The 14,562-nt window shown below is 46.8% G+C and overlaps 1 protein-coding gene across 1 annotated transcript in view; it reads left to right on the top strand.

Moving 5' to 3' along the window:
- The first annotated feature begins 794 nt into the window (after nucleotides 1–794).
- Nucleotides 795–14,562, top strand: part of PRKCQ (protein kinase C theta) — a 52,579-nt gene continuing 38,811 nt past the window's right edge. Inside the window, exon 1 of the mRNA XM_002189768.7 lies at nucleotides 795–1,036. The gene's annotated coding sequence lies outside the window, so the exon portion shown is untranslated. The remainder of the gene's footprint in view (nucleotides 1,037–14,562) is intronic.

Genomic DNA, 14,562 nt, shown 5'->3' with positions numbered 1-14,562 from the left:
CCAACATTCTTCCACACAACAACCTGGTCTGAGGTTCCTGTGTCCAAGAACACAGTGAGAGGTGAATGAGGAAAGGACTTTGCAGACATCCCCCCTGCACCCCTCAGACATCCCCCCTGCCAGCCACAACACAACGCTTTGCAGCCCGGCCCAGGCTGTCCAATTTGAACGAAACAGGACGACAAAAACCAGGCTGTGCTGTTTCAGTATTTCATTATTTCGGGAGAGAGTTTCACCGCAGGCGGTTTCCCTGTCGGCTCCTGTGCGGGACGGGCACCGCCAGCCCCGGGGGCGAACAGAGAGGGCACCCGGGGCGGGGAGGGGTGTGCCGAGGAGGAGGAGGAGGAGGAGGAAGGGCGGCTAGGGCAGCCCCGGTGGTGGCTGCGGACGGCCCGGAGAGCGCTGCTTCCTTGCGGGGGCGGCGGGAGCGCTGAGCCGGGCCGGGCTGTGCCGAGCCGGGCTGGGCTGTGCCGGGCGGAGCTCAGCAGAGCCGGGCCGGGCCGGGCTGTGCCGAGCCGGGCTGGGCTGTGCCGGGCGGAGCTCAGCAGAGCCGGGCCGGGCCGGGCTGTGCCGAGTCGGGCTGGGCTGTGCCGAGCCGGGAGGAGCTCAGCAGAGCCGGGCCGGGCTGGGCTGTGCCGAGCGGAGCTCAGCAGAGTCGGGCTGGGCTGGGCTGTGCCGAGCCGGGCCAGGCTGTGCCGAGCCGGGCTGGGCTGTGCCGGACAGAGCTCAGCAGAACCGGGCTGGGCTGGGCTGGGCTGGGCTGTGCCGGGCGGAGCTCAGCAGAGCCGGGCCGGGCTGAGCTGTGCCGAGCCGAGCTGTGCCGAGCGGATCTCAGCAGAGCCAGGCTGAACCGAGCCAGGCAGAACCGAGCCGAACTGTGCCGAGCGGATCTCAGCAGAGCCGGGCTGAACCGAGCCAGGCTGTGCCGGGCGGGACCGGGCTCAAGCCAAACCGAGCTGAACTGAGCCGAACCGGACTGATCCGAGGCGAGCTGAGCCGAACGGGGCTGATCCGAGCCGAGCCGCGCTGCGCTGAGGTACCGGGCGGAGTGGAGGGGGATGCTCGGGGATGCTCGGAAGATGCCCGGGGGATGCCCGGGGGATGCTCGGGGGATGCTCGGAAGATGCCCGGGGATGCCCGGGGATGCCCGGGGATGCCCGGGGGATGCTCGGGGATGCTCGGGGATGCTCGGGCAGGGTGTCCCCCTGCAGGGAGATGTGCCAGGTGGCCCCTCCGCAGGGAGAACCTGTGCAGCAGCACCGGGAAAGTTGAAGGCACTGCTTGGTGCATTTCAGTGTCGCTGGAGGTTCAGCTGCAGCCATCGGCGCTGCTGTGGCGGGATTTTAAAGGTGCCAACTTTTGGCATTTGTCCGGAGAGTTGTGTTTGATTGTTTTTTCTCTTTTTACCCTTCAATAAGAGGCTAAATTGCTTTCAGCTTCTCCACCTGACGTCTCTGGCGTGTGGTCTCGCCATCACATTTTCCTGCCTTTAAAAAAGAGCGTTGTTTTCTCCCGTGCATCTGCATGTAACAGAGAAAAGGGGAAAGTGAGAAACACAATGAAAACCGACTACAAACAGTTTTAGTCAACAGAGTGAGCAAACTGGGGAAGATATAGTGGGAAAATCCTTTCTGCTGCTGGGGTCAGTGACGATTTATAGGTTTTTCATGGTTACAGCGGTATGTGATAGGACAGCCAGACAGAAGAGTAGTTTTAGACGCGATGCTGCGTCTCAGCGGCTGCTTTGGGGTCGAGTTTGTAATGTTCTAGAAACAAGAGCTGCGATAAGTTTGAGGGCAGATTTGGGCACTTAAAGGGGAATGAACGGCCTCCATCCCTCCTCCGCTGTTGGAGCTGCATTTCCTTTCGGAGGAGGGGACTCGCAGCCCCAGCCCGGCTGAGCTCTGTGCTCCACGTTGAACTCGAGCGGAGTTAAACCCTTGGGTGTAATCAGATCCTTTCTACAAGTAACCAACTTCTCGGCTGTGCTTTAATCTCCAGGAGTGTGATACTTTTCAGAAAAGAAAGCTTTTTACAAGTTTTTTTGTTGTTTTTTTTTTTTTTTTTATTTGCACCGATGAAAGAACAGTAGCAAAAAAAACCGACTTCAGCTGCTGAAAGCCACTCAATTGAGTCATGCTAACAGCCGATTATTTAGTAGGGTTACTAGGGCAGGAAGAGATAAAGTTTCACTGAACTTGTTATTAAAAAAAGAAAGAAAAAAAAGGTGGGGGGAGCAGCAGAACTATTTGCAGTGAAAAGGGCAATGTTCAAACTTTTGTATTCTTGAACAGCCAAGTCCTTGAGGCCCTGCATGTGTGTTTGGTTTTTTTTTTATTTCTCTTTTTATCCTTCTCTTTAATTGAAGAAAGGACTTCACACCCCTGTTGAGGCCACCAGGCATTGTGAGTTTCTGGGGAATGAGCTTTTGGAGCAGAGTTGAGGGACCAGCGAGGAGCACCTGCTCCAAGGAGGTTCTTGTCCCACCTGGTTGAGGTGGAGCAGGGCTGCATTCAGCTGCAAGTACCAGATGGCCTCCTAAGATGCTGCTTCCCTGGAGTTCACCACGGAGCTGCCCTTGCTTGAGCACCTGACATCAGTGTTTGAATCCCAGTGTTGTTGCCTCTGTCTCTTTTTTGCTGTCTCAGCTGGACACGAGACTTTGGTGTCTGCCAGCCTTTACCTGCCAAGGCTCCCTGAGCCCTGCTGGAGCCCTCGTTTTCCTCACACGACTCTTTACCCAAACCCTGTGTGGACATGAGGTGAATTAAGCCAGTGATGCTCAGCCTGTGCGGAGGTTTTGGCCTGGGAAGAATCCCTGCCTTAAAATGATGCCACAGTTGCACTGACACAGGCAATGCAGAGTTTAGTTAGACTTTCCCCTCACTCTTACATATTCTAAACATCATCAACCAGTAGAGTCTTACTCTTACATATTCTAAACTCCAGCAGCCATAAAATCATATTTTATGATTTGTTTTTTAAAGCCCTATTGAGGATTCTTCCTCCTGAACCTCCACCCTGCAGCTCAGCAGTCCCTGTGCCCAGGCTGGTTTTGTCCTCATGCTGCTGCACTGGGGAAACCTTTTCATTTTTTTTTTCCACCCCAAGGAGAGCTGTAAGGATTATTACACTGCCAGGGTGGAGCTAACTAAACTTTTTTTCGTGCCTCAAGTGCTCACAGCAGCAGCATGTGGCTCAGTGTCCCATCAGAGGTGGAGAGCTCAAAGGAAAAAGGGAAAGACAAGGAACTAGGGATGGAAGGAACAAGAGAAGCAGTTTAGCTTTCCCAGCATGCCAAATTTTTATTTTTCTTCCTTGGGATCTTTTCCAGGTTAGTCTCTGTTTATCCTTCCACATTGCTCTGAAGGAAGTGATATGGTGAATATAACTTTTGGTTTCTTCTCTTATTAACTGAATTTAATTGCAAAGAGCTCTGCAGCAGCCTGGGAGGGAGGTGAAGTGTGCAGCACCTCCCAGGGCTTTGCCAGGAGAGCTGTTCTGCTCTTGGCTTTTTTAATGCATATGTTTGTGGATCCAAGTTAAAACACTTGGCTGCAAGTTCTGCTGCTGCTTCCCATTTTGCTGAAGCCAGGATTTGTGTAAACAGGGTGTTGTTCTTTGCCCAAGCTTCGAGAAAGTGACTCTTAAAACAGAAAAGGAAGAGAAAGTCAACACAGGAGTATGAGCATCCAAAACCTGTGTGTGTGAAACCATGGAAAGGATTAATCAGAGCCTTGAGCCTGTGGTCACAGGTACCAGGAGCTTTGCACAGCTCTCTCCCAGGGTTGCTCATGTGCCAGTTTTCACACAGAAACATTCCCCAGATCGTGCTGGTGACTGAACAGTGGAAGCAGCCTGCAAACACTCACTGGCACTTTGTTTCCATCCCGTGCTGTTGTTCTCTGCTTGCCTCCTTGCCTCGCATCCAGCTCCTGGTTGGGAGGAAAACATTGGCAAAGGCAGCCCAAACTGCAAACCCTTCTCTGTAGCCAATTGCACAGTGTTTTTATTGTAGCATGGCTTGTTTGTATCCATTTTGTGATTTATCTGCATCGTTGCTTCCTTGTGTTAATATTGTTATTTATCGGGCCTGTTGGAGATTTTTCATCTCTCACCACCAGCCAGATCACATCCAGCAGCAGAGATAACATTTATTAACTGTGATGGTGAGAGTGGAAGGGACCCAAATTACTTTTCAAATCACACCCAGCTGATTTAGCAATGGATAATTCCTCTGGTTTGTATCGTACCTTTTAGTTACACCATTGCTTCTGAGTGGTTTTCTGGGGCAGAGTGGTGACACCCTTTTGGGGGTATTTTTATTTCCACCTGTGGATAAGAACATGTGCTGTGTTTGCTCCTTTGGGGCAGAAATGCTGAGTGGAGTAAGTGTACAGTTTGAAAGGATATACCCAGGCTGAGATGAAAAGAAGCTGGTGCAGGTTTCACTAAACTGTGCCCCATCACTGTCACCACAGTGCCACGTGTAGTGAGGATGTAGGGCTCAATTATCTCCCAGGTGAATTTCCTGATATTTATCTGAGCTGTAAAAACCCATGAGATGTCCAGGGGATAAGCTCAATGTAACATCTGTTTGTTTGTTTTTTTTTTTAATGAACATTTCCACCTCACATTTGAGCCATTTTGGGCTGGATTGCTTTTCAGAAATCAAGTGCTTCAATTGCTATGACATTTAATTTGCTTGGCATTCATTGTCAAGCATGTATCCTCTTTTCCTGATCATCCCAATTATCCACAGGAAATAAAAATGGTCAGAGCATTGCACAGGACATACCAATGCTAAAAGATGAAAATGTTTCTGGTTGATAAACAAGTGAGGAAAGGGAGGTGATGAATCTTGGGCCCATCCATGTACCATATTCAGCCTGATTCTGTTAGAATCAGAGATCACACAATGATTTGGGTCAGAAGGGACTTTAAGATTATCCAGTTCCACCCCCTGCCGTGGGCAGGGACACCTTCCAGTAGACCAGGTTGTTCCAAGCCCTGTCCAACCTGTCCTCTGACATTTCCAGGGGTTCTTAGTGAGAAATCTGCATTCATTTACCAAAATATCACCTCCTGACATAGACAGGGAATCCATAGTGATGAAAAAGATCAGTTTTCATCCAAGGTTACCAGACCATGGCCAGTTAAAGAAATGTGTTTGACATGATGTCTAGAGGAGAAAGTTAAAACATCTTCTATGATACTTAAAGAAATCCTAAAATGACATTAAAAAACTTCTTTATTTACCACATGATAATTATCAGCAAACATGTCAGTGGGAGGACTGTCCCCATAACTAAAACTGCCCTGACATGAATCCATAAAAATAAGTTAATTCTACATACATGTGCATTCTTACCTACAACGTGTATGAGTGAAGCAAACTTAGCAAAGGTAATGGTGCATATGGGAGTAGAAAAGGTGAAAGAAGGGAATGAAAAGAAGGGGGAGGTGTTGCAGCCTTGTGTGCAGCAAGATTCCAGCTGTTCCTGTGCACACTGACCTGCTCCCTGGAAAGGGGCAACAACAGCAGGATCTAAGCTGGCAGCATCAGGGTTTACAGACTCAGATGGCTTTAAGGACAAGAGAAATTAAGGTTTTCCTTCCCAAAACATGGAAGATGGTCAGGGTTTTTTTAAGTTCTTTAGTGGAAAATATTTTGGTCCACAACAAAGATGTTTTGATTCTGAACTGTTATGGTGTCTTGTAGGAATTTAGTTAAAGATGATCTGTGCATTGCCATTCTGTTGTTTCCTGGGGCTTCCAAAGTGCAACATGACATCTTCATGTGGTGCAGAAAGGTGCTGGCTCCCTCTCCAGTATCCATGGCAATACTGATAAGAGAAGATGTGGATCTGTGGATAAATCTGGCTGGCAGAAAGAATGAGGATATGTAGGAACCTTATGGACAAGTCATTATGATTAGTTTGCTTTATCAAAATACTTCAGACCCTACAGCAAAACCCATCACTTTGCTTCAGAATATATCCGTATTTTTTAGTTGAAAGAAAGTGATTCTTTATGCTTGCTAGAATTTTCTATGGCAACAAAAAGCACTTCTCACCACCTGCTTCCCGTGGGTTTCATCATTTAGAAAGGCAGGAAAATGATGTTTGAAAATGATGTTTGATGCCAGACGTTGGTAGCAATGTGAGGGAGGGTGTGAGTGTGCCTGCAGAAGTGAACCCCTGAGCTGAGGAGGTGGGCTAGACCTCAGACTCATCAGGACTGCAATCTGAGGCAGGAAAACACCTGAGTGGAAAAAAAAAACCTAAAAAATATGGTAATGAGATGGGTATGAGATAAGTCTATGGTGAGAGGAGTGTGTGGGGCTGGAACAGCTCGTACAGACCTCCCTCCTGCAGAAGGATGAAGGTTTAAGGTATAGTTTCAGCTGTATTTAGGTCTGGCACGTGTTACTGAAGGGCTTTGGTGGTAAAGGCATGGCTGATGGGGCAGTGGGGGATCAGTGCATTGTACAGGAGCAGCCTGGTCTAGTGGAAAGTGTCCCTGCCCATGGCAAGTGATCTTTAAAATCTTTCCCAACCCAAATCATTCTATGATTCTGTGACGTGTGAGGCATTTGGAAGATCCAGGAAAAGTACAGCAGACAGCTAAAACCCTGAAGAACAGCTCTAAGTCAAGCTCAGATTCCTCCTCTGTCATGGGAGGATTTGTGATTTATCTGCAATAAAACACCACTGGGGTATTTTATTGCAGAGCAGCCGCCCACCCAGGCCAGGAGTGCAATTCCTGCCTCAAATGTCATTGCACCACGTGTTTCTGGATGAGCAAATAATCCCAGCCCATCCCAGCAAGCAGAAGGGCTGTCACACCACTGTAGATGCACCCATTTGCTGTGAGTGTGGGTTTAGTGTAGCTCATCTCAGGGATGCAGGGATTGAGCGTGAAAGAGGATTCTCAAAGCAGGCTGCTCGTAGGGCTTTGGCTGAGTTGTTTTGTGAAGTTGTTCTGGGTTTTTTTTGTGAGTAAGGAACCCTTCTGACAAATGTACTCCTAGCTGTGGGCTGACAGCAAGGTTTTTCTTGGGTTTAGTAGGGGAATATTTTATCTCTGTCTATCCTCATTGATGCAGTAACTCATAACTTTGTACCCAGTTCTTTCCTTGGGCTCAAACACACAATAGCAGTTGCTTCATTTAGGCTAAATGACTAAATGAATGTTGGAGAGATTCTAATCTGTACAAACTGCCCAGATATGTGGCCTTAATTTTATTTTTTAACCAAAAAAAAAAAAAAAACAAAAGAAAAAAACCCTGAAAAAGTAAACCAGAGAGAATTGTTGGATGGTGGAGGTAGAATTATCATAGAATCATTGAATCACAGAGTGGTTTGGGTTGGAAGGCTTCTTCAAGATTGTTCCAACCCCACTGCCATGGTCAAGGACACCTTCCACTAAACCAGGTTGCTCAGATCCCGGCCTGGAGCCCTTCCAGGGATGGGGAAGGAGATCACACACTCTCACATAAAGATGGAGTGACTTTCCTGAACCGTGCAGGTGTGTCCCAGCTTTGCCTGGGTACAAGTGAAGCCCTGATTCAGCTTGGTCTTTAAATGACCCTGTGATTTTGTAAATAACAGGTAACAATCCCCAGGGATACTCAGGGACACGATGGCTGTCACATTCCCATAGGGGCCAAAATTTGGGATCACCTGGTGCCATAAATCTGCAGGAACCTGACTCCAGATTGTGCTGGGAGCAGAAACTTAACTTCTATTTTGTTTCAAATCTAGATTACGCGTGATTAATTTTTCACTTGGATCCCAGCGTTTCACTTTGCTGTGCAGTTTCTGTGTGCTGGTGAGGCTGCTCCTCTTTCTCACCTAAATCAGGGGCAGCTGAGGGGGGAGGAGAGGCTGAGTGAGAGGGGAGGCATTTTGGGGTGATGTGGTGAGAACAGAAAGAACAGCTGAGGCTTATGGAGATCTGCTCTGACTTGTGAATGGGATTTGAAAACGCTTATTCCCAAAAAAACAAAGAGACAAATGCAGTTGTGGGACTCACTGGTGCTTGTCTTGAAGGACTGTGCGTGTGTTGAGGGCTGAATTTACCCAGGTTTTCCCCTCCCACCCTTACAGTAACACTTGCTATTTATGTTTTGATTTACAACACGGGTGAAATAGTAAAAAATGTGCATCCTCCAGCTTTCGTTTTCAGCTCCCCTGTCCCTCCTCCCCCTCATGGCAGGGGAGGGTGTCAGGATAGCTACAGACATTGTTATTAGAACAATTAAAGCATTGGTTATGTAAATAAAAACTCCTGAGAACAGCCCTTTTTCTCCCTGTCCCCCACCCCCCCCCAATCAAAACAAGGTGATTCTCTGCAAAGTATTTTGTAGTGAAATTGGAAAGGATGGTGCTTTTACCAAATCTCCTCATGAGAAGATTCAATTATACAGCTCCTGTCAGTTTTCCCAGTTCCTCATCATTAGCATTGTCCTTCTGTTATTTATAGACCAGATTCAAACCCCATGGAAAGTAAATAAAGGTTTCAGTGCATTTTGATTCAGCCTGTTGTACTTAGGGAGAGCTGTAAACCATCCTGTCCTCAGCTTTTATTTATTTTTTTATGTCTCTGTCTGCAATACCCATGTTAGCTCCTGGGGGTTTCAATGCAGAACACACATCCATGAGCTGATCTCTGAATTAACTCAGCTTCTGGCAGGTGAGAGCCATCCCCTCTTGTGTCAGAAGCTGGGATGCCAGACACACACACCTCCACCTGAATCAGGCTTCCCCCAGCCCTGGGGGGAGGAGGCATTTGGGTTCAGCAGGAATTTGACCCATTTCAGTCAGCCACATGGACATAATGGAAGTTGAAAACCCAGCAGATCTCTTTCTTTCTGCTGTTTGTGAAGGGGCCTGGGGTGAAGAGTCCACATGCAAATATGTGTGGAGGAGGTAGGAGAGTGAATGTCTAAAGCTGGGTGTCAGGAATTGGGTTTTTTGGGCGAAGAGGAGAGGGAAGGGGCCTTCAGTGTGTCCCAGTTTGGGATTTTGTGGGTGTACCTGGGCATCTGGGTGTGACTGAGCTTTTCTCTGGCCACAGTGGTCTGTGAGGAGGAGCAGCACTTTCCCTGTGCTCTGAGCTGGGACAGTGATGCTGAGGTGAAGCAGATGTTGTCTGCATGTTCATGATTTAGCTTTTCTCACAGTGTGAAGATGAACTCATGAAGGTTTGCTTAAGCATCCATATGGTGACATTAAAACAAAACAAAACAAAAAAACCCCAGAAACTAAATTAGAAACTAAAACAACAACAAAACATCCCAAAAACCTGATTCTTACCACATTGGTCTAAAATTAATTTTCTCTATGTTTTCTATTTCATTCTTCATCCCACTGGTTGTGCTGTATCCCTCCCAGTCAGGGAGATAACTAAGGGCAAAAGCACAGAAAGAAACTGGTGGATAAATGATAAAGTTGATGTGAGTTAAATGGTGAGTGGAGTGGGAAGATGTGGAGAGCTGGAAAGTCTCCCAGGAACTGATCTGGAGCTCTGACACTGAGAATAGGACACCAGACTATAAATGGGAAGAGGACTTTCAGCATAACTGGAGCCAGAGCTTCTTTATTTAAGCAGAAGTGGAGTTTTGAATTGAATATGACTGAAGGAGAGGAAATGCTATATCAGAGTTTATTTAAAGAGGTTGCTGGAGTCCAGAGGCATTGGGAGTAGGAAAGACACAGAAGGTGGAGTTGGGATGGTGCTGACAAGAGATGGAACAGATGTGGCACCTGAAATTGGTGGAAGCAACAACAGCAACAACAAACTGGGGGTGATTGTGGGGAAGCCACGGCAGCAAAAATTGATGGAGCAGAGAATGAAGGCAGAAACTGTAGGTCTGCCAACATCTGCTGTGCAAAAGAAAGGTTTATTCCAATATATATTTATGTAATTATATTTAGCAGAATAAACACGAAGCTGCAAAGGTGTGGAAAAGGCTGAATTACCTGAGATACCCCTGGTGCTGTTTGTTGTAAAATGTGAGCTGGGCCAGGTGCTCACAGGAGCAGAGATTACTGCAGACTCCCTGGGAGGATTTCAGGCAAGGAGGAGGCAGCTGAGGGCTGTGAACCAGAGCTGGGCTCGTGGTGTTGGGGTGCCTAAAATGCATTATCTGGATGTTCAGACATCTTTTTGCAGTTCCTATCTGCTGAGCTTGATAAAAAAGCAGCCAGTGCTGCAAAGGAGTGAGGAGAAAACAGTAATTCTCTTTAAATAATGGTGCAAGATCTGGAGCAACTTGGAACAATCTGAGATCAAAATTAGTTTCCTAAAATACATAGAATTATAGAATGGCTTGGGTTAGGAGGGACCTTAGGGATCATCTGATTCCAACCCCCTGCCATGGGCAGGGACACCTTCCACTGTCCCAGGTTGCTCCAAGCCCCATCCAACCTGGCCAACATCTCCAAAGCCCATTTTGTCACACAGAAATCAGGTGTGCATGTCCAGTGTGGACTCCAGTTGCCATCTGAGTCTCCTGTGACAAATTTGCCCATTTTTTGAGGAGTGTGTGATAACACCAAGCACAGAAGAAGCTTCACTGCTGACAGATGGCCAGACAGATACCTCAAGGATGAGGTAGACACAGTTTTCTGTGTGGCAGAAGGATGACTGAAATGCTCTTTTCCAGCCCAATATTTCTGTAATCCAGGGTCCAAATACCCTGAACAGATTTCTGGATTAAGTAAAGAACTTAAATACCTCCTGTGCTGAATTAGGTTCATCACAGCATGAAACTGTGCCTGCACAAGGAAGGATGTTCATAACTCTCTACCCCTCTTTGGGATTTTTTTTTCTTTCTTTTTAAGAGAAAGAAAATAGAAAAGAGGTGCAGATGCTGGCACTGGCAGGAAGTCAGTGCATTAAAAAACATCCTGGTGCAAGATGGTGAAGTATTTAAGGAACACTCCACCTGTGTCATTAAAAAAAGCACTAAAAAATACCCAAAAGGCCAGAGCAAGAAATCTGTGAGCCAGTGCCAAAATCATGCAGAAGTAGAGAAATTGCTGTGCTAATGAACATGAGGCAAAAGGAAAGGACATCTTGTAGCTACATCTCAGCTTGGGATATTTTTATTTCCCACATTACATTGAAAAGCTCTTGAAAGAATTTTGTGTTCAGTGTTTTTTAAACAGTGCTCTGCCACTTCTGGTTTGGTCAGTGTTTGTTAGCAGACCTGAAAATATAGTATTAAAAATTATAGGTAAGTATAGTAGGGATAATAGCTTTGAAAACATTTCTTCTGATCTTGTGTGGTTCAGGTGTTACAGAAATGAAGTGATACAGGAAAACAAATTAACCATAAGTTTTCCAAGAAAATAAGGAAGCAAAATTGACAAGTTGCTCTTAATACACTGAACCCCAAAAATGCACAAAAAAAAGAGAAAAGTTTTACAAAGGAGAGTAAACTAAATAGTTGGGCATTTTTCCAACAGTACAAGGGAGAAAGATTGCTTTGTATCAGGACCACACGTGACCAAAATTCATTAAATTTGAGGAAAAAAGGGATCTGACCTGGCTTCAGTGACAGGACCTGGAGGGGTTTAATCCAAATAAAGATTTGGTGGGTCTGCTCTTCTTCTATTTCAAGTTTGCACAAATAACAAGGGTTTCAGCTTTAGCACCCTGCCAAGGTAGATAAATTCACATTGTCTGCTGGAAAACAAAAGGCATGTCTGAGAGAGAGTCTTCTTCTGGTGTAAGAATTTATATCCTATGTGAGCAAATTAAAAAGTGCTCAGAGCTGTGCATTGGACCCTTTTTCCATTTCTAAGCACATTCCAGAGTGGATAGTTTTGGTGTGGGGTCCTCACCCGGATGTTTTTCACTGTCATCTCTGTTAGACATGAATACATCAGCTCCTGGATCAAACCCTAAAATCTGTGTCCTTTTCACTGCACAGCTGACCATCAGTGCTAGGAGTGACCTTGGCCATCTTTGTGTTATCATGGGGCAGAAACAGCAATTCCTGGATGGGTTTGTCTTTATTTGAAACACTCTCTTTAGGATGGGAAGATGCACCCCTACAAATGTTTGTGTCTCTGTCCTGGGTGTTCTGGGAGCTGGCATTCCCAGCAGCTCTTCCTGCACTTCCCCAGTGGGATGGACACCAACCTTTCTACAGCTGTAACTCTGTCCACTGTGTTAATTCCACTGTGGCTTAATCATGTTTAAGGTCTGAAAATAGACTTGGGGCTCTGTTCTTGCCTTGTGCACCACAAATGCAACAAAAGAAAACCCCTGAGCTCAGCAGAGTCCAAACAGAGTTTGTACGGTATGTATAGGAGATAGGTCCTGTCAGCAATACACACCACTCGCTCCAAACTCAGCTTCACAAGACATCCCAGAGGTTTTTAAAGAGAAATGTCCATCCCTGTGCCTGACACTGGTCATAGAAAAACCTGAAAGCATCATTTCCAGAGGGGAAAGAAATGCTTTGCCCAGGTCTTCTGCATCTGCAAGTGATGGGAAAGGGTTTGTGTGGGGAGCATCGCCTCTGTTTTGAAATCAAGTGGTTCCAGGAAGTTTTGGGAGGCTCTTCAGTTGCATGAAGTCTGGTGTTTTACCAATCCCATCAGAGACAGCTTGTCCTGGCTTGTCTCACTCTCTCTCCCCTCCACCTTTGTGAGATGTTGAAGATGGGGTGGCTGACTAGAGAGAGAGGGAAAATCAAAGGGCTCTGCAACTTCCCCTCCTTTCCCTCCTCTGATCCACATCCTTGCCAAAGGAAAGTGTGAGAAATGTTGGATGGCACCCAGAGGGGTTCTGAACTTCCTCCTTCATGAGGTTTGATCTCCTTTGAAATAACAGCTGATAGGGGCACCCAAAATGGGTCACTTGGGGGAGTTATTTAGATCCCCATTCCCTCCTGTTTGGTCTGTGGGATATGAGCAGTCAGGGGATGAAGAAAGGGACTTCAGCCATCCCTACTGATGTTCAGTGTTGCTCTTGAAATCTGCAGGAAGGCCTGGAGGTGTGTAATGCTCATGTGCCGGTCTCCACCAACCTTACAAACAGATCTCTGCAGGGTCAGGACCTGCCTTTTTTGCTGGGAGATACCTTGGAAAGGAGGTGAAAGAAAGTTCATACCCTCCAGCTATTACTCCTGGATCCTTTCCCTCTTAGTGATGCTGATCTGGAGATTATGAACTCATTTTGCAAGCAGTTTTGCCTCAAAAAAAGGAGAGAGAGCTGGAAATGTTCCCTCTGACCTTGAGAAAATGACAGTTTGATGACATGAAAAAGTAGCATCTCAAATCCAGAAATATTTCCCTTTTCAGTTGGCCCTTGTACAGCCATCTTTACTGTGTCATACATGCCTTCATATTCAGTCAGTGAAAGGCAAAAGCACAAATCCCATCACAGGCAGCTGTCCTCCACCCAGATCTTCTGCAGACTGGGAGCAGGAACTCATTTCTTCCTCTCTACTTAACCACAATTGATTAGGGATGTTAAGGAGTTTATTACTTCCTAATATCATCTGGGAATGATTTCCATATGTTGCACTATTCTCCAGAGTGGGCAGAGCTCCCCAAAGTGGGGAGCAAAGTGGGGTGCAGCATTGCTGAAGCCCAGTTACGCCGTATTTAATGTTTCGCTGTAGGAGAGGTTGCAGGTGGCCTCTTACAGAAAGCTGCATTTCATCCTTGGTTCCCAGATACCTCACAGGATCCTTTCCACTGGGAAATTAAGCAGACATTCTCCATATCCAGTGCAGCTGTTTCTGGTGTTAAATTAAACTGCTGCTATTACAGCGAGCCGTGCTGGAGCTGAGTTGTGTTGTTGCTTAATTGTTTATGGCCATGGATGCCAGCCAAGTAGCAGTCCTGTAGTGGCAAACGCTGGAAATCTGACCTGGAAAACAGATGTTTGGGCCAAAGCCAAGGTGGTTTCAGGAAACAGAGTGTGGGAGAGAAGAGAGAAAAGCAAGAAACCAGTTATCTGTCTGATTTATTGGGCAGGGTAAAGAAATCCACCCCAGAGCAGAGCGCTCACACGAAGTTGGTACAGCAGTAAACTCTGGTTTTAGCAAGCTTGAGCCAGCCTTTGCAAGGCTTAGAATAAGGGCAGCTGTTGGTTTATCAGTGCTTACTCTTGCTGTGCCAAACCCACGTGCTTTGCAGCTGGTGGAAAGTTTTCACCTGTTTGCTGGAGGCTGCAGAGCATCTCCTGCAATAAACTGGTTTATGTGAAGTTCCAGCACAAGTCTCTCAGGTTTGATACATTGAAGGCAATTTTAATGGTTTGAAAAATCGGATCAAAACCAGATCTTGCAGTGAAGGTGCTTCCCAGGTATTCCCACTGGCTCTCCAAGGAGGGAAATCTCACATTGGTGGTTCCAGCTCAGGATCTGAGGGCACCAATTTCCCTTTGTTCCTCTCTCAGGAGCTCAGGTGACTGCCTGACCTGGGGATGCAGATGCTGCAGACATCTGGGTCTTGGTGAGATCTATCCCACTGTGTCTTCACAGAACCACAGGCTGCTTGAGCTTTGAAGTGACCTCTTCTTGTCCCCCTCTCC

The sequence above is a fragment of the Taeniopygia guttata genome, chromosome 1A, assembly GCF_048771995.1.
Source record: "Taeniopygia guttata chromosome 1A, bTaeGut7.mat, whole genome shotgun sequence".
In the NCBI taxonomy this organism is placed as follows: domain Eukaryota; kingdom Metazoa; phylum Chordata; class Aves; order Passeriformes; family Estrildidae; genus Taeniopygia; species Taeniopygia guttata.
This window is presented reverse-complemented; position numbering and strand designations above follow the sequence as displayed.